Source organism: Meriones unguiculatus, chromosome 8, assembly GCF_030254825.1.
Source record: "Meriones unguiculatus strain TT.TT164.6M chromosome 8, Bangor_MerUng_6.1, whole genome shotgun sequence".
In the NCBI taxonomy this organism is placed as follows: Eukaryota; Metazoa; Chordata; class Mammalia; order Rodentia; family Muridae; genus Meriones; species Meriones unguiculatus.
This window is the reverse complement of record NC_083356.1, coordinates 33,307,597-33,333,755: the sequence shown is the minus strand read 5'-3', so window position 1 is coordinate 33,333,755 and position 26,159 is coordinate 33,307,597. Positions and strand designations below refer to the sequence as shown.

Here is a 26,159-nt window from a genome sequence, read left to right as displayed (position 1 = left end):
TTGGACCCAGCCTCTGGTGCGGGTCACCTGAAGTGCCACGACCAACCATCCTATTTTTGATTCTCAATAGTACAGCTCAGTGTACATGTTGTAGGGGAGGATAATGGTTAAGTCTCTGATCTTGATCTGATTGAAGGAATGTAGTGCAGAGAGGCAGAGCAGTATATTGGCAGATGAGCAGAGGACTAAATACAGGAAGAGATGGCGGTACCACTTCCTCCCTTTCAGACTGAGTGTGTTAGAAGAAGACATGACAAGTTGGAAACAGTCCCCACTGCCTGTCCTGCCCTGAAGACTTGCATTTTGACTGGTTTCTATGCCTCAGCTTCTCATTGTCAAAACACCAATAACAGTGATGTTCCCAGCCTTACCTAGTGATCCAGCATTATCTAAGGATCCAGAATAGTCAACCAGTGCATTCCCTGATAGGTGCTCTGATAGATAAGGGGCACAGGGAAGAAGGCTGAAATACACCAAGGCCAACACAGACTTGCTCAGGGTGTGGGAGTGTCCCCTGAGAATGGTCAGTGGTGTGGCAGCCTGGTAGCCACATGAGGCCTGCTCCTCAGCCCACCCTAATGTGTGAGGACAGCAAGACAGGGACCACTAACAGGGCAGAGCAAGCACACCTGATGGCCTTCCTGAGCTAAAAAGTGCAGGCCCTGTGGTTATTTGCATTTTTACCTGTCTCTGATGTCCAACACACACACACACACACACACACACACACACACACTGATATCCCAAACCCAGACAAAACTCCCGGATTACATTCAGATGGCTCAGGGGAGCTCCAGCATTCTCTGGAAGGTCCCCTTCCCCAACTCAAAAGATGAGTGAGGAATGATTTTCTACCCTATAGAGACTGTGGTCAGAGAGGTCCCTACATGCAGCATGTGTAAACTCAGACAGGATATCCACAGGGCTCTAGCCAGGAAAATGTGTCAAAGCGGCCAAGCAAGAAGGTTCTAAGGGGCCCTGCAATGCCGAATGAGGATGTCATTCAGCACATTGCTTCAGCAACCCTTTCCAAACACTTCCGGAGCAGTAATTCTCTTTGCATTCATTTAGCACCTCCTGAAAGATGATTACTATGAAGACCTCTATTTTATAGATGAGGAAATGGAAGCACAGAATGACTGAACGACTCCCTCCAGGTTACACAGCTAGCACTGTAACAAATGAGCTGATGAATCAGTGAGTGACTCAGCAGATGAATAACTGAAGTACTGGGAAGAGAAGGTGGAACAAGGGCACCCACGAAGATTTCATAACTTTGCTTCGCACTGTCTTAGTGTGCAACCCCTGTACATTACTATCATTGGATTGTCTCATGGCATCTGCACCCACTCCAAGTAACAGTCATGACTCCATAGCTCAAGGCAAAAAAGAAAACCTCCCTGACTGCATGCACCCCTGGGGTGCTTTCCAGTCATGCTGGTTGTCCAAATTCTAAACTCACTCCTCAGCCTCCAGGGCTTCTGGAGGTATGGCATGACATTAGGGATCAGTTTTATCTGTAAAATCCTGTACGTACTTCTGGGCTCACAGCTGCTTCCTTCAGTCTGTTCCAGGTTGCAGGCAGAGACAGGAAACCAGAAAAAGGCTTTATGTGGGAGCCAGTATGTCCCCTACAGAAGTGGTTCTTTTTTCCTTTTCTTTCTTTCTTTTTTTTTTAAGTGTGTGTGTGTGTGTGTGTGTGTTGAATGCAAGTGTGCACGTCACAGAGCATGCTTGTGAAAGTTAGAGGACAACTTTTCTTTGGGAGTCAATTCTCTCCTTCCACGTGGGGTTCTGGAGACAAGAGCAGGTCTTCAGCCTTGCTTGGCAAGCACATATATCCACTGCCAGGTCCCAGAAAACTTTTTTTTTTTCCCTAATCCAAAGTTCCTATGAGGTGGGTGGCAAGCACAACTAACAGCTCATCTTATCTCCTCACTTCATTTTAATTTCCTTTTTGGCCAAAAGACCACATTTTTACATTGAAGATTAGCCTTTGAAACTTGCAGCTCTGCACCCCACAGAGCAGCTCTTGGCTGTGGCAGTTAATATGTTTCCCAAGCAACGGTCCTTTATCCCTCTGCCTCTCCACCAGGTGGTGGGGTCAGCAGCTCTTCCAGTAAAGGAACAGCGCACCTTCCTGTCTTTTGTGAAGATGTTATTAAAAGGCGGGTTTTCAAAGTCACAGGCTTTCACTCTTCAGTTCACTTGAAGTAGCTCTGCCTCCCAAGGTGCCCATCTAGGAAGCTGGGGGGGGGATCTCAGGGTGGTTTGCGAACTAGGTGCTCAGTCTTGTTGCTAAGTCCCGTCTCCAGTCCTGGGAGACTCACAGTGGCTTTGAGCCTGGTCCTGGGGTATCATAGGCTTTCTGGATTCAGTGCATGCTAACACACACCACACACACACAAACACACGCACACACAATTCACTCGCCATCAGACACATGGGATGGGGATGGAAGCGAAGATAGCAAAATCAAGTGAGTCCAGAACCAAACAAGACAACCCACGGAGCCTGATTGGAAGGTGATTTGATTCTTAGGGACTCACTGATGCCAAGCACCAGTCTACCAGAAGGTAAGGCTGCTGGTCTTAGACTCAGGAGAAAGGAAGTGAGGAAACTTAGGGCCTCCTTGCAACTAGGTAGTTAGAGCATGGAGTCCACGGTCACTGATGAGCATGGCTCAGACAGGGGTAGATCCAGGGGCTAGGCTGGGAGCTGGTGCCCTGTCAGATGCAGTTCTGCTTTCCGGAATCCCCCAAACTTCCACAATGCTAAGTTGTAGGGTACAGGAGGATGTTCTAAGTGCAGGGCATGTGTTCAGGGCCTTGGGCTCTGAAAGTGCCAGTAAATTCCAACTCTGCCGCTTGTAGGACTCATCGATATCAGTGGCTTGATCTCGATGACACTCAGCCTCCAGTTTCTCTATCAGAGAAACAGGGTTACAATGAAAAGTACGGAGACCACCCAGGCTGCTGTGGGAATGAGGGTACAATTTCAGAGGGGTCAGATTCTTCTACCAGGGAGCCTGCTTGCTGGGTAGGCAGAGCTGAATGATGATCATGGCTCTCTGTGGTCAGGTGTGAGCCCAGACACCTTGTCTCCCTACTTTGTAGAAACAGATGCGGACCTAAGACAAACAAGATGCCTCAGAAGATAAGGGCGCTTGCCACCAAGTCTGGCTGCCTGATCTGGGATCCCTGAAATCCTCCCAATGGAGGGAGAGAACAGAAACCCAAAAGCTGTCCCCTGACCTTCACAAAAGTGCCTTTACATGCTGACATCTCACAGTCTTTGCATCAGCATGTTTATCTGCAAAGCAGGAAGATTCTTCATCTAGAGTGCACTCAGAAGGTGACTCAGTCACAGATACAGCTGGCTGATCTCAAGAAGTTTTAGCTCTCAGACCCTTCCAAGCCCTGAAATAGCCACTGTTCACCAAAACAGGGGAGAGGGAGGAGTCCTTCGTTATATGACCAATGAAATCAGGAGAGTTATCTGAAGCTCCCCTCTAGCCTTCTGAGGATCTAAAGAAAGTTGTGTTTTTATTTTCTTCCCACTGAGCCTTTTATTTCTGAAAAAAGTAAATGGCCAATTAGATGAATTTTGGTCTTTCATGTGGAGTTGTTCTGGGCCTGTTGAACATGAAACAATATTTTGGAGTCGTTCCAACTTCTCAGAAAAGTCATGGGTTTGCTTTGGTTGTTTTTTGGGTTTTTTGATAGATGATGGATTTTCTCAAGAGCTCTCTACTAAGTAAATATGCATGGAGTTAGTTACTTACCTCCATTAGTTTCCTGTACATTCAAATGGATTTTTGTTGTTTCATTTTAATGAAGCCAAATCTATCATAATACAATCTATTTGGTAAGTTTTTTTTTTTTTAAACTGTGTCTAATGAAATTTGGAGAAAGCATTTTCACTATATATGCTATTGGTCCCTTCCTAAAGTCACTTTTTAATTCCACCAACTCACTTGGAACTAATGTTGTATTCAATTGTTCTGATTATTTATTTATTTATTTTTGAGAAAGTGTCTTACTATCTAGCCCTGGCTGGCCTTAAACTCAGAGCTCTACCTGACTCTGCCTCCCATCTACTGAAGTTAAAGGCATGTCAAACTGATTTTGATTCGTTAACCCTTATTTTATATTCTCTTTAAAACTTTCAAGTTATTGATAGGAAAAATGGCTCAGAGGAATTGAGTTAATTCCCAGCACCCACATCAGCAGGCCCACAGCTGCCTGTAGTTCTAGCCTCAGGGGGATCTGAGGTCTCTGGCCTCTGTGGGCACCTGCACTCATGTGCACATACCCACACACATACTCACATACATATACATAATTAAACATAACAAACACAAATTTTCATAAGTCTTTCATACTTTCAGGGCTGAATAACTTCTGTATTTTAGAGGAGAAAAAAAAAAAACAAACCAAAAAACACCCAAAATGAAACACACACAGAAAGAATCAGAAAGAGAAGTTTTAAATAACCCCAGACTAACCAAAAGACCCCCCCCCTTTTTTTTGAGACAGGGTTCTGTGTCACCTTGGCTGTTCTGAACTAACTTTGTAGACCAGGCTGGCCTTGAACTCAAAGCAACCTGCCTGTCTCTGCCTCTGCCTCCCTGAATGCTAGGATCAAAGGTGTGTGCCACTGCGCCAGGCTTTTATTATACAACTATTCCAGTCCTATTGTGTGATCTTTGAACAGCCTTTTAAAATGTCATGGTAAGGCACAGCCTGTCCCCACACCAACCTGCCCAGAAATTAAACTTCTCAAGAATGAAAAGCCAATACTGAGGGAACTAAGGAGAGGGCTCAGTGGACAAAGCACTTGCTTCACAGAGAGCAGGACCTGAGTTTGAATCCCCAGTACCCACATAAAAAGCCAAGCACAGCTGCAGATGCCTGTAACCTCAGCATTGGAGGATGGGGGTGTCAGAGATAGATGGATCCCAAGAGTTTGCTGGCCAGAGAGCCTTGACAAAACAGTTACCTTCTGGCTCAAGGAGGGACCCAGTCTCAAGGCAATAAGGTAAAGAATGATAATGGGAAAGACCCATGTCCTGCTCTCACTTTTATATGTATCACTGCATAAAAATATCACTGCATGTGTTCACATGGGCCTATATCCATTCAGATGCATGGACTACACACACACACACACACACACACACACACACACACACACACACACACGAAACCCCTTGCATTTGCTGGGAAATTCTTATTACCCAAGATTTACAATGAAATGATTAATAAATAAGCTTGTTTTCACATCAACTGTGCAAAGTATATCTATGTGATAAAAGAGAAAACTGAAACAGGGAGCAGGTGAGTATGTACTTGAGGTGCTCAGAAACCCAGGCAAATGTAAACACTTCTTATTGACATGTGAGTGGAGACAAGCTGAGGACCTTCAGGGTTTGAATGTTGTTTCAGGAGGTTCTATGAGGATTCACATGTTGGAAACTTGGTCCCCAGTAAACAATGTTCAGGGAAGGTGGGACCTTTAAGGGGTGAAGGCTATCGGGGAGGACCCCAGACTAGCCCAACCCCACCCTATCCTCCTTCTTGACCTCTGAGTCACCAGGGATCTCTCCTTCGTGTGTACCACATTTCATGCTATCCATTAGAACCTGAGCCAGGAGACCTCACTGGAGCCTATGCCATGCTGCTTGAATTCTCAACTCCCAACACTACAAACTAAATAAACCTCTTTTCTCTACAATTTCCCAGCCTCAGACATTTTGCTATAACAACAGAAAACTAATAAAAGACCTTTCTACTGCTGTCTTATCTTTGACATACTTGGAGGCTGATACAATGGGTTAAACCAGGATTTGTAAGAACTCTGTGGCCCCCAAGCTCTGGCTTCTCACTGATGGTAGGGGAATCTTTGGACTGACATATTGATGTCTTAGGCTGTGGCAGAATCAGATGAGATAACAAGAGGGGGCTGGACCTCCCCAATCTACCCAGCATGCCCTCTACACTTGACTCCTCCCAATTCCCTCCTCAGGAGGCTACAGTAAAGCGTCCCTCCTTCTTCCCTGTTCTACACCCTGCTGCATCCCTGGCTGCTGGGTGGCTGTATTTCCAGAAGCTTGAGGCTGTGCATAGCGGTTGGATTAGGGCACATTCTTGAGTTGGTTCTTCTTCTCCTCGTCCCCGTGGTCTTTCCCCAGGACCTCTGCCCTACCATGCTATCCTGGATACCAGTCCCTTCCTGTGCCTCCTTTTGAGAAGTAGGGAAGGTACTGCATCATTTCTTGCTGATTTCCACAAGTGCCACCTCAACCTCTGGGAAAAAAAAATCCATTATTCAACTCTCCACTTGAATTTCCTATCCGAACCTAAAATGTCAAGATGTTTAAAACACTTTGGGGCACAACACCAAACACTTAGTAAAAAATTAGATGCTACTGAAATCCTTCTCGGGGAGAATAAGACATGCTTACATAAATCTGTCTCCTAGGCTCCTCCCAGGAGAGAGAGACAGGATGAGCCTTTTTATATTGCTGCCTCCTACCTAAGACATGGAGGGTCAAAGAAGAAAAGGTAAGAACCCAAAGTCCCCAGACAGGAGCACATGGTCCAGGACAAACCCAAGACTCAGGAGTTCTAAGTCCCAGGCATGAGTTTTCCCTTCACAGGTTGGTCCCTTGACCTGGGAAACCTCCTGACAATGGAGTCTTCCTGTTCTAGTTTCATTCCTGTTGCTATGAGAAGGTACCCTGACCAAAAGTAACACAGAGGAGGAAAGGGTTATTTTTGTTGTTGTTTGTTTTTGTTTTCATCCACAGTTCCAGGTTACAGACCACCACTGAGGCAAGATCCAGGCAGAACTTAAGCAGGGATAACGAAATGCACAGATGCTGATTGCTAACTCATTTCTACCCAGTTTTCTCTAGTCCCACATAGCTCGGGACCCTCTGCCTAGGGAATGATTCAACCCACCATGGTTTGGGTCTTCTTATATCAATGAACAAAAAATGACAAAAATGACAGCCAATCCTCTAAACAAATGGCCACAGGCCAACTTTTTCTAGGAAGTCCCTCAGCTGAGGATCTCTTCCCCTTTAATTCTAAGTTGTGGTGTTGACATTTAAAACTAACCATCATATTCCCCACCGGGATCACAGTGGCACCTTAAACTTCATTTAAGCTATCCTTCTCCTCCCAGCCAGGTTACAGTGTTCTTGTATCAGACATCTGTTCCTGGCAACAGTGCTTGGTGGCCACTTGTCAGCCCCCGTTCTGACCACCTGGTAATTTTGCACTCTTATTCTTCCAAAGAGAAGAAGGGCTTTTTAAAGGTTTCACACAAGTCAAAGGAATGAACAAATGCAGGCTTCCCCAGGGCAGCATGGGAAGCTTTTGGCTGTTTTACCTCCAAATCATCTGCCTATTTACAGAGTTTTCCTATGAGCTTTCCAGAACCTCCGTATACTTCATTCTACCATTTAGAACAGACTCACGCCAGACACAATCACTTTCTCTCATGAATAGATTCAATTCAACTGGAACCTGGAGACTCTGGAGCTTCCAGGAGTGAACCCACATTCTCATCTTCTCCACATCCCCACATCCCAGCGGAGAGGCCCAGGTACCTTAGCACAGAGGTGCAAGGCCTGAACCATGCACACAGGCAGGCTCTGGCCATGCCTTCCTGAAAGCCAGAACCTTTTCCCCACTGCTGCCTGCTGTGTCCCTTAATGCTACCCCCCCCATCTGCTGTTCACCTCTAAATGGGAGGCATGTGTAAGTCAAGTACTCAAAATAAAGCATTAAGCTGTATCTTCAAAGTGAATCCGAGGCAGCCCCTCAGCTTCACACACAATTATGCTGAGGCATACAGTCATACTCTCAGAAGCTTGCGGTGAGGGCCCCGCAGGCTCTGGTCACTTCAGCGTGCACAGCCCAGAGAAGGGCTCAGTGAAGAAATCTGAGGCCGAAGCATCTAGTTCCTACCACCTCCAGCTGCCTCACCTCTTTGGGCAGAAGCTGAAGGCAGACTGTCATCTCAGGCTTGCATACACATGGCATACGAATGACACTTCTGATATCTGCATGACGTCAGTCAGGAAAACAATCTGTGCTACTGCAGACAGAAAGCGGAAAGTCTACATTGCAGAGGCTTGGTAACCCCCCCCCCCCCATTCCTTCTGTGGACACCTCAAGGAAGGGGGGGGGGTTTCACCATCTGGTGGTCCTTTCAGCCCAAGTGGCTTTGGTTATGGTAAGTACCACACAGGGCATGGCTCTTTATCATCCCATGCACCTCCCCCAGAATACAGAGACCTGTAGGACAGCAAGAGTTCAAGGACCATGTGTTTTTCCCTCCTGTATCTCCTGTACCCTGTGAAGTATTGGGAGCAAAACAAAGTCTCCATAAACATTGGATCATATGGAATCAAAGTAATCTAACTCTTGCCACCAATGCAACCAGAGAAGCAGTGAACTCTAGATTTTCCAATGACGGGTGATGTTGGGTCTCCAATAAGAACAACAAGAGTGAATGGATATGAGTGGCTTTAGAGATGAGGGTGCACAAAGGGTTAAGATATCACTCTTGGCGCAGTTCCCCTGGGGCTCAAAGTTTTGCATTAAAGCTGAAGAGTTGAACAGAATAAGGTCTATGGTCACTTTCAGCGTGTGGACAAGGAGGTCACCCTGGTCTCTTTGCATCTGCACATGGTTGTCCCTCAGACGTCACTATAAATACGCTGTCAGCAGTCAGACCTCATCTCTTAAACCGAATATTGAGAACTGCTGGTAAATACTCGACCAAGTGAAGGAAGGCTCAGAAACACGGGAAGCCACCCTGTCAGCAAGAGGGGAGGATCTTGTGAATTGGGGTAACACACTACAGTCTCCCCAAGCAGACTAGTTCTGAGGAAGAATCTGAGCAAATGTAAAGGAAGCTGGGGACTGTCCTTATGAATAGGCTTTGCTGCAGGCCAGGTGATTGTCTGCAAAATATCTTGGTTGCCACGTTGCAGAGCAATTGAACCTTGAAACTGGAAGGCAGGCTCCCACAGGGGTCATGTCTGGGTTCTTCGCACCAAATTAGAACAGACAAGCTCTTGGGTTCTCAGGCTTCCATGTGGGTCATGCAACTGATCAAAAGGGTCTGAAAGTCTGATTCTAGAATTCTTGCTAAGCAGGCCAGCTCTCCATGCACAAAGCAGTCATAGGGACATACCCTAGAAGTCCCCCTTGCCTGTGGTTTCACTTCCCTCTTTTCAGTAACTTGCCATCTGCTGAAGTCCAAAAAATATTACATAGAAAATCTTAGAAGTTTTAAACTGGCATGTTCAAAGCAATTTTTACTGCTGGACATTGTTATAACTGTTCCGTTTTGTTGCTATGTATTGTTAGCAACAAAATTTGCTGTGCTTGATTTAAAATTTGAACTTTGTCACGGCAGTTCATATTCGACAAGGTCTTGGATATCTACTGGGATCTTGGGAAATATCTGTGGATAAGAGACCATTGTATGAGGACAAGCTGACTGATGGACTTTCCTTTTTTTCTTTTCTGTTTGCTTTTCGGGGAATGGGATGGGCTTGGGATAAAAGTTAAGGTTCGGCTTCCACAAAGTAAAGCTCTGTCCAAACATGAGCTCCTGAGTCAGCAATTCCAGCTAGGTCAACTGAGGGGGGATGGGTATCAAAGGCACACATCCGGAGGCTCCTTCCTGGGGAGGTCTGCCTGACACTTGTTTTCAGGGGAAAGTCCTGACAAGACAGGCTGCTTGGTAGGAGGACAGAGGCGGATTCACTTGTCACAAAGTCATACTCAGGATCCAGGATCCCAAGACATTCTTTTCTTTCAGGTCCATCCATGGACTACTTCCCCAAGCTGGGGGGTTGCGGGGGGAGGGAGGAAGTGGGGTATCAAGGCTCCAATGTTCAGAGGCCCCAACCTCAGGAGGTGTGTGGGAGTGGTGGTGGGCTGTACCCACTGAGTTCACCTACAAATAGCTCAGAAAGAGTCAGCTTCTGCTCCACACTGCAGAGCCCAGAAGAATGGGACTCACACCCTTAAAGAAACCTCTGTTTTCACTTCCAGCAACAGTTCCTGTTTTTTAGCCCCAGATCTGGTCCGGTATTGCCGTCTAAAGCAAAACCAGTGTGGGGAAGACCCTGCTAAGCCCTGGCCCTGCTGGCCAGTATGACCTCAACAAAAAAGGTAGGAAGCGGAAATGTCAGAAAGGACGGAGAAGAAGTTCATTCTTTCATTCCTTTATTTAGCTCCTGTCCACGTGAGCATGCTTTCAGAGTATACGTCTACACACAGTTAAATATAATATCTATTCTTCAGGAGTCATTTTGGAGCCCATCGTAACGGCTCCACTTTACAGATACGGAAACTGTGGCTCTCAGAGGCTATCACATGCTCAAAACAAAAGTCTCCACCCTACATCTAATTTTAGGCACAGGCAGGAGGCACAGAACGGCGAATTTCAGTTGTTTTTTTTTTTTTTTTTCAGCCAATCATGAAAGTTCAGAAAATGACTAGGCTTTGTGTTTGGGGCAGGAAGGGGAAGTGCAAGGAGGCATAGGGGCCCAGCCCAGAGGCTTTGGTCGCTTTTTTCCGCACAGCTTAGCCTAACCCTTGTTTCCAAAGCAGCCGGCAGGGGGCAGTGCATCCCTCTTTTTCAAACCTGGGGGCGCTCTGGGCCACCATCCGAAAAAGAATATCTGGGGACACCGCCCGCACGTTTCAGAATGGCGCACACTGGTTTAGGGAGGATAGGTGCTCAGCGCTCTCCTGGAAACCACTGGGTGAATTTAAATTCTGTAGTAATAATGGTAAAAAAATGAGACGAGGGGAGTCCCGACCCAGCCAACGCCTTCTATCCTCCAGACCTTTCAGTGAGCATACTATATATTTCAGTGAGCACCTACTATGTGCCAGAAGCACCGACAGAGACCGTCCCCTGCTCCCAGCAGTTTTTCTGCTGAGGAGCGCTCCTGCCGCAGGGGAGAGTGGGTGCTCCATCTCGCAAGTCCGTGCAGGAGTGGGGACCCGCGACAGTGGTAAGCTGGGAGAGGACAGGGTTATCGGAAAACGCAGTAAAAGCCTGGCGAAGGTGGCGGCTGGCCGAGCTGGTTCCTGATCTCGGGGTCACTCGTGTCTCCTGGGGACTCGCTCAGCTTCCGAGATGCCGCGGCCATCCCAGCCCCCACCCACTCGCGCGCTTCTCGGCGCGCACGTGTCCTCTCACCGAGCGCCACTAATTCCTGCGTGGCGGTAGGAGCCGGCTGGGACCCTTGTGCAAGAGGCTGGAGAAAAGCCAGCTTACAGCGGAGGGCGATCTGGGCACCCTTTCTCGAGACTCCGCCGGGAGGCAAGGCGGAGCGCCCAAGGTCTTCTTACCTGTACCACGAAGCGGGTACCGGCCGACTCAATCCCCAACTGGAGTTCGGCTGCGCTGCCTCCCGCAAGGTCACGCTCAAACACTCAGGCGTTGGAAAACAACCCGGGCTGAAAAGTTGCTTGCGCAAGGGTCCGGTTCCGAGCAAACAGTGCTCCAACCAAGTCGACTTAGCCACTTCACCGTTTCCCACCCTCGTGCACTTATGATAGGGGCGGGCCGTGCCCTGCGCAGGTCACACTACAGAGACACAGACAAGTTGCTAACTTTTGTCACATTATCTCTTGGCAGCTGCCGCGCTTAACAGGGCTGGGGCAGACTCCAAGTTTGCAGTTGCCACCGCCGGCCGTGGCTCGCTTTGTCTACCCCAATCTACCCAGTTTCCAACACACCTCATCCCGTTGTCCTGCCCTAAGCTCCAACTTCTCCCCGAGATCCGGAGCAGCGCGGGATTAGAGGTGTCCCGGGGACCCACAGCCTCCTCCCCGGTCGAAGCCTGCTCACAGCGGATTGGGGGACTCCATCCGGATATTGTCCCACCATCTCTGGTCTAAATCACCGAAGGCCTCCAAGAGTCCGCACAGTGTCCCAGCCCGAGGAGACCTCGGCTTCTCTAGAGAACCTGGCTAATCGGCGCCTGATGGAGTCTCCTACCCGCGGCCCGGGCGGGGATCCACTGCGGTGCTGGGTGCAATGTCACCGCGGCCGCTCCGGGAAGCGCTGCCGCGGTCACCGTAGACTCCCCGCTGAGCTCCGGGAGGCGCCTCCAGCAAGCGCCCAAGAGCCCGGAGCCTCCCCGACCCCCTCCCCGAGACTACCCCGGTGGCCGAGGCGGAGACAGGGTTTTCTCTCCTTGCGGCTCCTTCTTGGCGCCTAAGGTCTAAGGTCCCGCGTCTACTGTCACACCTTCCCAGTCCCTTCCTCACCCCTTCTGTTCCCGAGTCGGGACGACCGCCTCCTCACTCAGAGAACACATGCGAAATTGCTGAGCCCCAACTCGAGAGGGGGTGCCGTCCCCGGGGCACCCGGACAGAGACCAGATGGGTGCGCACTCAGCAACCCCGGAGACAAGCCGGAGTTGCCCAGCTTGGGGCACCGAAGAGGTTCAGCGGGGTTATCTAAGGAGATGTGTCCGGGATACTTACCCCAGGCAGCTCACACCTCCCGGTCCTCCTCTACCTCTCTTCTACCTCCTCCTCTCTGCTCCCTCCGGTCTAGGGCTCTTTGTCTTTGCAAAGTGTCGAAAGTGTCTTGGCATAGTGGGCTCCGCCGGCGGAGGCTAACGCCGGAGGAGCGGGAGGCGGGGTGAGGACGGGAGCGGCCTCGGGAACACCTTCCCCCGGGTGTAACGGGAGCGGGGGGCGGGGCGTCCGGGGAGGGGCCGCCTGCGCCCGCCGGCCGGGACCCAGCCGCGACTCCGGCGCGCCCAGCCCGGCGGCCGCCTCCTCAGCGCGCGGCCCTCCCCTTCCTCCGCCCAGCGCCCGCCCCTCGGCGCCCGGGCGCCCCTCCGCCCCTCCCGCAGCCTCAGCTCGGCTTTCCCCTAGCTCGGGGCTTCCTGCGAACCCAATATAGCTCTGCCGAGCCACGTGGACCGCCGGGTGGAGGCCGGACCGGCCTGAGAGACGCCGGAGGAGGCGGCGCGGGGACGAGATCGCCGCCCCGAGAGAGCGATCTGCGGGAACAGCTTGGCGAGGCTAGGGAAGAACTCCCGAGAGGCCCAAAGCCCGTGGGGTCAACCCTGGGGACTAGGCGTTGGGCGTGTACGGAGAGGACGTGGCTAGCGGTGCCCCGAAGAGCCCCAGTCGGATGCGCGGTGGAGAGAGGAGGCGATCCCCCTGCGGGCGATCTGGCAGAGCGAGCGCTTCCTCTAAGGGCGTGGGACCTGAGGTGGGATTTAGGGAGGCTGGGGGAGGGGCACGGCGGGGTTAGGGATGGAGGAGACTGGAGCCCCTGTCCGCTCAGCCGGGACTCGGAGCCGCAGAGCAGGTCACCGTGAACATCCACATCCCCGCCCTTCCCACCTGCTAGCCGAGGGTTTTTCCTTTGCGGATGGATAAGCAGCGGCGTGGTTCGGAGCTGGCCTAAGGCTGGTAGTGGGAACCAGAGTTAGAGCGGTCCTCAAGGCTGCTTGGGTCTGGGGGTTTGTTTTAGGGTAGGCTTGCGGTTTTTCTGTCCCTCCCTGTATTGTAGGAAGTGAGGCTCGAAGTTACCGTGTGTGGGTTGTAGGTCCTAAATAGTCGGTCTAAAAACATTTTTAAGATCTGGTTAGTCAATGCGTATCCTCTCAGTTGGGACTGTCTCTTCTACAACTTTTCCGTGAAATGTTAAGGGGAAAGACAGCGCGCGCAGGGGTCTTTCCGTTGTTTTCAGCTCTGGCTGTTTCTGGAGACAAGCCTTTGCAGTGGAGGTTAGAGCTGCCTAGCTGTTCACTCATCAGAATGAGGATGCAAGGGCGAATTTGTGGCGCTTCTCCGAGACCGAGACCTTGGGCTCATTCAGGGGTGTGTGGGGGGATGTCCTGTTTCCTAGGTTTGTACGTTGATGTCCTCACTTGCAAAGGGTCCCAGTCATACTGTCTGTTTGCTAGGGTTGTTGTGCTTAGCAACTGGATACAGGCACGCAGAGTTCCTGAAACTGCCCTTGGCATCTTCTGAAAGCTCAGCCCAAGCCAGCTGCAGAAGGAGGAAGGAGTGGGTTTCGACTGTGCTTTGGGACTTCGTGGAGAGGGTGGAGTCATTGTGTAAGTTCCAGGGAAGTAGAAGATGAAAAGGGATGAAGGAGAAGACAGCCAAAAAACCAAAACCAAAACAAAAACAAAACTTTACAGAAAAAGAAGGGAAAAAAATAGAGACCCACAAATTCCACTTGTTGGGGGTTGGGGAGTAATGTGGTAAGGACTTCTCCAGTTAAGCCACACCGGGGCCTCCAGGAATTCGAAAGGAGGGGTCTCCAAGGTGTTCTGTGACCTGTGCTGAGTCCTCCTCCCCGCTGTCCTAGGTTGGTTTGGATATCCTTGTTAGACAGGGTGAGGTCCTTGTCTCACGTGGAAGTATCTCTGTAAGCTCTGTTGTTTGTGAGATGCTGGTCAAACTGCAGCACCTGGCATTGGTTGGCGTGTATGGGAGAGGAGGGCAGAGATCCAATCCTGTCAGCTGCTGTCCTGCATAGCACAGCATCTTCCAGCCATATCCACTGTGGGCCACTTAGATTCCTGGTCCCCAGACACGCAGTTTGGAGCAGTCACACACATCACCCTGGTGACTCTCAGTAGAATACAATTTAAATGGTCACCCATCTGGGCCTCGCTGCCAAGAAAAGAGCCCTGTGGTTTTGCAAGCCTGTGCTGCTTGATTTGATGAGGCTTACTGTGGCTGAGGAACACTGCGTCTTACTTCCTGCCGACTGCAGTCCTCTGCCTGTGGTCCACAAGGTAGTACAGGAGTGCTTGACTGAATTAATTGTAGTGTTCTTACAAGGAATCATGAGTGCACAGGGAATCACTTAGGAAAATGGAAAAATACTGTATGAATAGAGAGAAGGCTGCTATTCTAATGGATTCTGTGGAGGGAGGTTTAGATTAGGCAAATTAATAGCCCCAAGTCATCCAGCGGGTTACACTATGCTGCTGAGAGCCCACACCAGCAGTTTCCACCCCAGATTCTTAGTGGGTCTCTGGATGACTCCAAAAGTGACTGCTGAATGTACATACACCATCACCTTACCTATATAAAATGCATCTACTTCTAGTAAGGAAATGCAGTTGGGACCTTTTTTAATCCACCTACTCCCTGTCTGTTACAACACATTTCTTTCTAGGTGACAGGGCAGGTCTTCATATCCTTCCCTTCTTTCCTTTCCTTCCTCTTTTTTTTTTTTTTTTAAGTTGTGGCATTCCATGCAGGCAGCACCTTTGACACACCGGGAAGCAAGGGAAACAGAGTGCATTCCAGGGGAGGACGTATGCATTTCTTCTTGTCACCCTGATCATGTCTTCCAACAGGCCCTGCTGGGAAACAACTGGAAGTAGTGATTACTGGGAGAGCCTGCACAGCGGGTCTCCTGGGGAGCCTTGACATGGATATAGTGCACACTGCTACCTCCTCATGAGTACAGAGCACAGCAACGCTATCATACTGATGGCTGAGGAAAATTGATTTTCTTGTTTCCCTTCCCCCTTTGTTGGCACACCAGAGTGGAAAAGTACTAATGGATTTCCAGTCCCACTGGACAATTGTGTAGAGAAGAGCAGGGTGATGGGGCTTGCTGGAGGCTTGCAAAGAAGCCAGCACCTGCTCTTCTGTGTTTTGGGTAGTGCTTTCTTCGGTCTATGGGGCTATGAAGATTTCCTAAAGTCTCCTTAGGAAAAGTGGTTCATGTAGAAATATCCAAAGTAATGTGACATGGGAAGCTTGAAGGAGAGACTGCTTGTTACTCGCTGTGTGTGTGCACATGTATGCGCTTGTGCATGTGTGTTGAATTAGTTTTTCCAGGGAGATGCACAGAAACCTATTCATACCTGATAGAGAGGTCACCGACAGCCTGAAGAAATTATCCATTCAAGTTTAGCTTAGGGAACCAACACTTTGATGGGGTTACTTCACAGGAGTCTGGGGGTCAGAAAGATAGCGTCCCTGGAGTTCCCTGCATAATGTGCAGACAGTCACTACAGCAAAGAGTTCTCTCTCCCCTGCAATTGCTAACTGCTTATATGCATAATCTCAGGGAGGAGCCGCACAAGGAGGAGTCCTGTACATTTCTTATGACTTTAATGAACTGGCACCTTACCTCTTGGGGGAGTGTTTTCAAAATAAAGTTACACACCATACTAAAAACAGTTATGTAACTCTGTGTGTGTGTGCGTGTGCGTGTGCGTGTGTGTGTGTGTGTGTGTGTGTGTGTGTGTGAAGTTTTTGTTTTTGTTTTTCCCCTTAATACTTTGGATGAGTGTTTGCCCTAGCCTCTGATACCACTGTAACCATAGAGACAGTTATTTTAGTCCCAGTCTCTCACTGTCGATCTCTTCAATGTTTGAGTTAATTCAGGAGAGGAATCCAGTTGACAAGCCCATCCAGAGGTTAATGGGGTGAGCAGTCTAACCTGCATAGGCTGCCAAGCACCGCGTGTCCGTCATTGATTTGACCATGGCTCTAGATTTGGCACAACACGGTATAGAGAATATAGCCTGTTAACCCCTCCGATCCCGACACTCCTGAAGGGCTTTGAGCCAGCTAGACCTTTTTGATCAACCACATTCCCAGACCCAGCGATCACCCAACCATGCCTCTGGTTTGTGACTGCCCTAATTAGCCCTGAGGTGAGTTTTGATCCCAGGTGGAGACACCAGAATAGGGAGATATATGGGCTTGATTTCTTTTTTTAAAAAAATTTTATTATTTATTACAGTTTATTCACTTTCTCTCTCTCTCTCTTTCTTTCTCTCTCTCTCTGCAGAAGTTGATTCTCTTTACCATGTAAGCCTCTGGGATCAAACATGTCATAAGGCTTGGTGGCAAGTGCCTTAACCAGCTGAGACATCTTCCTGGCCCGGACAGGAAAAATTTATTTCATTTTCTCTGTTAGATATCTCCTACTTATGAAAGAAGCCTGATGGAAGACCAGTTGTTGTCTGATAGTCATCATTTAGTCCCCCAAGTATCCTAAGTGAAGCTTTGATAACAGTCTGAAAATAGGAAGAAGTGCTGTGGACCTTTAAGAGGTGGGGCCTTGTGAGAGGTCTGTAGGTCACTGGAGCATGCTTGAAGGGATTATGGGAGCCTCTCCATTCTCCTTGCTATGCTTAGACTTATGCTTGCCCCTCCATGGGATTCCAATACCATGTGTTGCTGTCAGCTGTCCTCACCAGACAGTCTAACCAGTGGTGCCACCTGATCTTAGAGCTAAAAAACTGAACAATGCCAGGTATTGTGTGGCACTTATACGCTACATCAGGAGATCCAGGCCTTGCCACACTACCAAAACCTATGTCCAGATTTGCTATCACATGAACTGATAATGATGTTTTACTTAGGCCACTGCAGGTCACAGTTCTGGGACTTGGAGCCAAGAGCTTAAGTAAATATAGCCAGGTTCATTTTCCAGAAGCACTTCCCCACCCTCTCTCAGGTCACTCCTAAACCCCAAGCTCTTAAAACCTATTGGGTATCCATTACCTGGAGAATTGAAATCTAAATTCCCAAAGCCTGGTAGTCACAATCCTTCCTGGCGTGGCCCCAACATGCTTCTCAGCTGTCCTCTAACTTTCAGATCCTGGGTTAGCGGGTGTGTTGGTTAAATTACATGTCATGTTCTTGACGGTCACAGTTTCCCAGGCTGCTGAACACTTCAGTGTCAGGCAGCATGGATTCCTCAGCCCCCAAATGTTTAGAGGGCTCATGCAGGGTCTGGCATCTGGGTAGGTCTCACAGCCTCTGTAGCTTTTCCACGTGCCCTAGAACGCTCAGGGACCATGGCTTAGAAGCATCCTTATGCTTAGCACCTTCCCAGCTGAGGGAGCTCATTTGTGCTGATGTGGATGGCTGAAAAGTACAATTCAGGAAGCACAGAGTTTGATCTAAGGCATAGGCAGAACAGGACCCTTTTAGAGGAATGAGTCAGAAACCCCCTCATGCATCTTAGACTAATAGCTATCCTTAGTATTCTTGACTAGTGCAACTTCTGCTATTCTAACATCCCAAGACTCTGTGTGTGTGTGTGTGTGTGTGTGTGTGTGTGTGTGTGTGTGTGTATTTGTGTTGTAAGCCAGTCTTTGACTTTAGGGCCTGCCTCTATCCAGTATGAAATCATCTTAAACTTATTTAATCGGATTTGCAAAAACCTATTTTCAAATAAGGTGAGATTCTGAGTTTCCTGTGGATCATGAATTCGGGAGAGACAACATTCCGCCCACTGTGTCCAGGATACTTGGTCTCCCCTGCTCAGCACTCTCCCAGGAACATCTCTGGAGTGTGCTCTCACTTGCCAAAGCAGCAGCTTATGCCCAAGCTTGGACATAGCCGCCCCCCCCCTTTTTTTTCTCTCTCTCTCTGTTTTCATTTGGTTCCTTTTTGTTTCTAAACAGCCAGACCCTCAGCCACTTTCTGCATGTATGTTAGGCAGCAGTCCTGAGGGCAAGAACACAAAGGGCCCAACATCAGGTTTACAATGTTAATATGGGGGAGATACCCCCAAATTAACATTCAAACCAAGTGTCCTCCATATTCATATACATGTGCCATTAGAATACTCTATTCCTTCTAGAAAACCTATCACTCAGCTGTGTGTATGGACCATTGATTTCCTGGAAGGCTTCCACCTCTTAAGTCCTTCCCATCTGGTATACTGCTGAAGCAGGGTGCCATGTCCCCTATGCACTTAACTCTTTGACTTCCAAAATCCTGCCTATCTTTTAGGACTCTGGTTTGACCTAGGACCTTTGTAGGTACTTTCCCGGAAGATTTGTTCATACTAAGTGGTCAGACCTGAAAAGATATGATACTTCATTCAGTATATATATATATATATATACCATATACTGCCCTGAGTGCTGGAGATGTGAAACAGGCTACCCTTTAGACACTACCATTAGTAGAGAACTGTCCATTTCAGGACTCTGCAGGGTTATGATATGGTATTGCAGGGTTATGATGTGCTAGAATGAGCTCACCTGAGCGTCCAGAAAGATAAAACCAAGCAAAGGAAGTAGTGAAGGGCTGAGGTTATTCATCTTCATTTTCCACTTGCTGGGATTTGGAATCACCTAAAAAACTCACCTCTGGGTGTGTCTGAGGGTACTTCTATGACTAGTTGCCTCAAATTCCTTTCACCACAGTGGGGAGACTTGCTCACCATCATGGTTTCCCCAGTTTGATGAAATGTGCTTTCACTCTGAACCAAAGTAACCCCTTCCTTTGGTTGCTTCTTGTCATGTATTTGATATAGTGATGAAATGGTAATGACTACAACATCTGTGGCTGGAAATGGTAAAGAGGAAGAGAGAAGAGCTGATCCTGTTAAACCACCAAGCAGAAAGACATTACTGGTCAAGTCATTACTGGTCAGATCACCTCCAGCTTACATCTCTTTCATCTCACAACAGACTCAACACTGTCATGTATATATATGTACATATATACATATATATGTATAAATACACACATATATACATATATCACATATATACATATAAATATATATACACACACACACATATATATATATATATGATATCTGTGTGGATCTTCTGGAGAGGCTATAGCTATCTTTGGTGGGAAGCCCAAAATGATACAGATCAAAGATGGAAAGACCTTGACTATTACTGAGTCTCAAGGCTTTGACTCTGAGGCCACCATTAAGTATTGGATTTCATGTGAGCAGCTTCACTCAGAATCTCTTGCTCTGTTAAAGGAAATATGCCTGTTGTGGGTTTGTTCTTTCCTCCTAGCTCCATGCTCCCTGAATAATGACTCATGAGACTAAAAAAAATTACAAATGCTTAGGTCATATAGCTAGGCTCTTCTACAACTAGCTCATAACGTAAAATAATCCATTATACTAATCTGCATTTTGCCACATGGCTGGTTACCTGGGCTCAGGTACCATGAGTCCTTCCTTCCCACATCTTGCTGGCTGAATCTCCCAAGCCGAGGTCTATCCTGGAATGCTTTCTGTCTGCTGTATGTCCCACCTCCTATTTCATGCCTAAGGTATAAGACATCAGATTTATTATCAACAGGTGAAGTTTCCATATAGACACAAGATATTCTCTCAACATGATACATTAAAGTTTTCCTTACTGTATCACAAATGCAACTGACATTGGGGGTCAGAGGAGGGTGCTGATCTGCAAAGTATGTCACCTTAAGAAAGAGGAACTTGAATGGGTACTATTATAACCACATGCTAATTTTTATGTGTGTGGCATATAACTGCCCGCCTTACATAACAACTTCTCTGAACAGTGAGGCAGAAGACAATAGCTCATGACCCTGGGTCCAATGGTTTGGGATCAGGACAACCCAGCAGGTCATCTTGTCTTTCCAACATGTCTGAGAAAACCAAAAGTTAAGAGACACTCAGGTGACCAAGGGTTCTCCACTCAGTTTAGCCATGGACATGGATGACTCAAAGGCTGGGTTCGTAGGGTGCCACCTATCTCCAGTGTATGCAGTAGCTTCCCCATATGGCTGGGCTTCCTGCAGCGTGGAGTGTGGATTTTAAGAAGCAACGCCACACATCTAGGAAGAAGCTATGCTTTTCCAGTATACCTTTAATGACACAATATCATGTATATTGTCCTCAACATGTGTGAAGACTGCATCCAGAAAACCATCTTGGATGCCAAGCAGTTAGTGAGGCTCTATCAAATGGAATATATTTGCACATACCCTGTGTGTTCTTTCTTGTGTACTCTAATGAATCATTTGTAGAGATTACATAGTTACTATACTATATTGTTTAGAGGACTAATAGAAAAGGTTCCGTGTGGGTTTAGTACTAATACATACTTTAAAAATATTTCCAAATTCAACTTTTGGATCTGCTCTCTGTTCACAGACAGAGTCTGTGGCTATGATTTATAAAGCCACTGCGAGTTGCATACTCAGGATGTGGGTATCAGAATACTTCAGCCAAAGACAGAGAAAGCCAGGTGAGGATGAGATGGGGTGGGAGTAGAAAATGAAAAGGGATCTCAGGGTGGTAACTTGGTAAATGCCCATGTAGAATACAGGCTATTGACTGGACCATGGAAGTGCTGGAATTGCCCAAGGCAGGGAAGGACTCAACTGAGTCAGCAGCTCCCTCCTGGCTTCAGACTCTGACATTCTGAGTCCTGCTCATCCACAGTACTTTTTTAAAGACAAGTCTCAGCTGTAATGTGGCTGTGTGTGTGGGGGGGGGGAGCATGCAGTGGACTTTAAATTCTTGCTTAAACAGTGAGGAGGTTAAGTGATGACAGGAATTTCAAACCATGTTCCCTGAAACCGAGGGGTCCTATGCAGAACGCTGATTGGTGTCAGCCTATGACAGCACACAGCCACAGAAAGTTTGTAGTACACAGGGCTTGGGCTGCATTGGAGAAACAGCTTAGACACTGCATCTGCCCTCAGAGTCAGATGCTGCAAGGTGGCCCCAGTCCAATAGCAGTAGACATTATAAAGGAATGTAGAGGAGAGACACAAATGCATGAGACAAAGAGGACCATGATGGGGTAATATGTCAGGGTGTGTGTGTGTGCACTGTGCTACCACTTGGATAAGCTGTTCTCAAGGTTGGAACTGGCTTAGGAATAGAAACCTTTTGTTCTATGATATTTTCCCCCAACTGAAGTCAAAACAGGCAAGACAAATGACTGGCTTTTGAAATGTGCCCCCAAAACATGAGACTGATGTCTTAATTCTTGAAAAGAAACGGTGAGGCTCCTGGGGGATAGAGACTGCTCTGTGTCTTGGGTCTGATGACAGTTAGAGCCAGCACCTGAACCTCAGGAACTGAGGCTGCAGCTGAAGAGGGGGTTGAGCTCATCTCTGCTTTTATCCGTGTATATAGACAAAAGCCTGAAGCCTGAAGGCAAGTGTCTACACAGCTCCTTATGCTGGTTCTATCCTCAAAACTGGCATCTCAGCTGTTCTGAGGAGAAACATAACATACAGAATTGACTAGCTCTGTGCCACATACTCAGAAGGCCTCCGATAATTGATGGCCATTACTAATTTAACTATCTTTCTGATGTGTATTATGCTTGTCAACATATCTGCGAATGTTTTATAAATGAGAATGGAAAAGTACAGAGTTTGCGAGTTGCCAAGACGTGCCAGTCTCTGGCAGGATGGCTGCATCACTTTGGAAAAGAGGATTTTCCAATTGGTGTGTGTGTGTGTGTGTGTGTGTGTGTGTGTGTGTGTGTGTGTGTGAGAGAGAGAGAGAGAGAGAGAGAGAGAGAAAGATCTGTCGATGGGGGAGGCTTCAACACTGCTTTTTTTCCCTTTCCCTCTTTTTGTTTTGGGTTTTTAAATTTGTTTCTTTTGTGCCATTTTTTTTTCTCTAGCAAAACCAACTGTAAATATCTAAATCTGAATAAAAAGATTCCCATGCTTGAAAGGGATGGTATCCATGTCTGTTCCTGGGAAATAAGACCTGAACCAAATTCTTTCCTGTTTTGTTTTGTTTTGTTCTTGCACCTTAGTAAAGCAGTTTGACTGTTCTTGAAACAAGTCCACCAAACTTTTCCTTTTGCTTTTGGTAGTTGAAACATGCTCAGAAGTCACCAGTAGGGACATCTCTGTTTTGTTGTGCCCTATCAAGTGGAACTGTTTTATATACAGGTAAGGTGTCCAACAAGGCTTAGCTTTCTGGCCTCTACCATGAGTAATGATGGGGTTAACTTCAGACTGCCAGGAAGGTTCAATATCGTGACTCATTAAATGAGCATCTTAGTTTTTCTTACTATTAGGACCATACACCTTGCAAGAAGCAACTTAAAGGAGGAAGGGTTTCTTTAAGCTCGCAGTTGAAGGGCAGTCCTGCATAGTAAAGCATAGCAAAGCATAGCAGCAGAACTCTGGGGCTAATTGCTCACATCTTAGTGGCCCAGGAAGCAGAAACATTGGTCTGAAAGGTGGGCTGGGCTATAACCCGGAAGAACTGTCCTCCAGCAACCAAGTTCCTTCAGCAAGACCTCATCTAAGGTTTCAGCAGCCTTCCAAAATAGCACCACCAGCTGGAGACCAAGTATTTTTTTTTTCAATGCAGTTTATTCAGGAACCTTGAACAATCATCTGACCCTGGGTAAAGCCAGCCCACTTTAAATAGCCTCTGGGTAGCCAACCTCAGCATGCCATGTGGGCAATGCAGATAGGTCCACATACATGGAAGCAAGCCAGATCCTCAGCCTTAGCCAAATGTGGAATTGTTCGTGACGAGAGCACTCACCATCGGGAAGGTGGAAGGCGGAAACCAGCTCCATCTTTAAGGCATAGCTCTCTACAGTTCCCCCTTTTTGTTTTAGACGCATCAGGCAAGAGTAGAGGTCTGATCTCTGATATTAGAAATAAATTGGGACTTTGTACCGATGTTCGTTTAGGTGTCATCCACCCAAAGAGCATCAGACCCTTCCAATACCTTTTTCTCAGAGGCGGGACCTGGGGCATCAACCCGCATGCAACCAGACATGCTCTTCTCTGGGTCCAAAGCTGCTGACCCTGAGTGCAGTGCTTAGCCTCGCATCCTGAGCGTAACATTTTAGCTTTTTATGGTATCCAACCATGCTTGGGGAGACTGTCCTGCTTCAATGGCTGTAAAGGCCTGAATGATCATGGCTGCATTACGCTGTTGTGAGACTCTAATCTTGCATATACACCACAGGCAAACCAAGGAGACCAACACCAGAAGGCCTGCTAACGCTTCCATGCCCACCCATTCCTTCAAATGATTCATGGCTGCAGCAATCCATGATGATAATCCTGTGGCTAGTCCTGCGTCCACTCTGGTAGAATTTACCATGACAATGGCCACTCTCAGCTGCTCCATCGTAGTATCGAATTCTCCAGTCCAATTACCTAAAATATAGCTAGACAATTGTTTAGACAGATTTGCAGCACAGGGAAAATTCTCATGTTGTATGCTAGTGACACAAAGTCCAGCATACTTTCATTGACAGCCAAGTTGAGTGATTTGCCATAGGGTATCAATTTGCTCCTGTACGAGGTCAATCCTCTGATTGAACACCATCAAACCTCCTTTTAGTTGAGCATTAATTCCTTTTTGTGCATCTAAGGCATGAGCTACATTGGCTAAAAGGTTATTCAGGGTCTGAGCAGTCTGCATGGTATGACTCATGGCTAATGCCGTGGTGGTAGCTCCAACAGCCGCCAATGAGATGGCAGTAACAATGGCAGCTGTAATTCCAGGATCCCTTTTCTGTCTGAAGAGAGTCATAGCGTGAGGGCATCAATGGGCACAGGCACCTAGCGAGGCATGCGAGTAACCAGCTAGTAAATTTACTAGCATTACAGCATTGGGCAAAAAAGCAAGTATCATTACCACAATTACTTGGCTCTATCTGGCTAATAATGAATAAAAATGGGGGATATAAACAAACAGGTGTGGGCTTATAGGAAATATTATGAGAAGCCTTAACCCCCTCGTTGGAACATCCTGCATCAGTTCTAGAACTAGCAGTGGTGGTGTCCGAGGTCCGAGTAGGTTCAGGAGACCATTGCCCCCAGGGGCGAGACGTGCTCCATGTAAATTGACTAACTCCATGTTTTCCTCCACTTTTGAAAGTTATTTAAGGTTCTTAAATTATTTTTCCCCTTTTTTAAAAAAATTTTTCATCAATTACACTTTATGCATTCTGCATCCCCCATAAGCCCCTCCCTCCCCTCCCAATCCCACTCTCCCTCCTCCCTCTGCATGCATGCCACTCCCCAAGTCCACTGATAGGGGAGGTTCTCCTCTCCTTTCTGATCTTAGTCCATCAGTTCACATCAAAAGTGGCTGCATTGTCCTCTACTATGGCCTGGTAAGGCTGCTCCCCCTCAGGAGGAAGTGACTAAAGAGCAGGCCAGAGACCAAGTATTTAAATACACGAGTCTATGGGAGATGTTTTCTATTGAAACTGTGACTACTTAGTCATGTACAAGTGAATTTCTCCTCTTTTTCATTATGAGAGCAATGTTGGTATGGCATTTTACAGTTTTCAGGACCCAGGCTTCATCTACCTTGATCCACAGTGGTTAATAATAGAAGACCAGCCATCCCCAAGTTTTATCCCATAGTACAAATTGTTCTAGCTTTAGGCATCAGATTTTTATTTTGAACATTTGGAGGAAAGAGTGGCCCATTACCTTTAAAGACATTACCTATAGGCTCTCCCGAAACCTACTAACATTTTCCTACTTGGGCTAGTCTCAAATCTGTAGCTTTGAGGGGTGCTGAATAAACATTTTTATCCTAAGTATCCAGGTGCTGAAGGCAGTGGGAATCTGGGTGCCATTAACAGTCTGTGCCACAAGGTACAAGAGGCTAAATCACTAAACTTAGATCAAGTCCAAGGGTGTGAAAAATCAGACCCATCTATAAAATGTGGACTTGTAGTTTCTTGTTGCCATAGTAACTAGAAAATAGTCTAAATCCAACTGTGAAGAGGAAGGAAACTGCCTTTGCACTCCAGCCAGACCCCTCCGGCTGTTAAGTCCTAAGTTCAGGATGGAACTTGCCTGTGGTAGTAAACTCAGCTTGTTTATTCCAGCTCTAAGGCCTTGTCCACACTGTAAAAGTTCAGAATTATACAGAGATTTGGAAATGACAGGGATAGCTATGGGTGAGAACTAGCCCCTTTGGGGGCAGGGTGTATTTAAAGACATTTTTGATGGGCTCATGGAAGATTAGTCTTTTGATGATTATTTCATATGTGACTGAGTTGTCCCTTAATTTGGACCTAGCATTTCACTGAGGAAATTTAAGTAAGATATTACCAACCTTGCCACATTTTGTTAATTCAAAGAGAATGGTAGCCCTTCCATTTGTATGTCTCCTTATTCTTTTGCTTTAGGCTTTCCATCCTTTGGCTTTTCCTGTCAGTTAAAACACGGGGAGAGGACATTTAAGCAATTTGTTATCTGAACTCTGCTGAAAGTGAGCATTTAACAGGAGACCTCTTCAAGGGAATAGTTAAGATTTCATCTATGTTGACATGGATTTGTGAGTTGAATTCAAAGACCAAAAGAAAGCTGGATTTGGAAATTTCAGGGACTGGAAAGATGCATGAC

General features: G+C 47.3%; 1 protein-coding gene across 2 annotated transcripts in view; it reads right to left on the bottom strand.

The window, feature by feature from the left end:
* Positions 1–12,809, bottom strand: part of St3gal1 (ST3 beta-galactoside alpha-2,3-sialyltransferase 1) — a 71,589-nt gene extending 58,780 nt beyond the window's left edge. The window contains exon 1 of one of the 2 annotated variants that reach the window (XM_021661195.2): positions 12,537–12,809. The gene's annotated coding sequence lies outside the window, so the exon portion shown is untranslated. Of the gene's footprint in view, positions 1–11,393; positions 11,727–12,536 lie in introns of those variants that run through there. The other variant, XM_060389328.1, reaches the window with a different exon arrangement.
* Between the last annotated feature and the right edge of the window lie 13,350 nt (positions 12,810–26,159).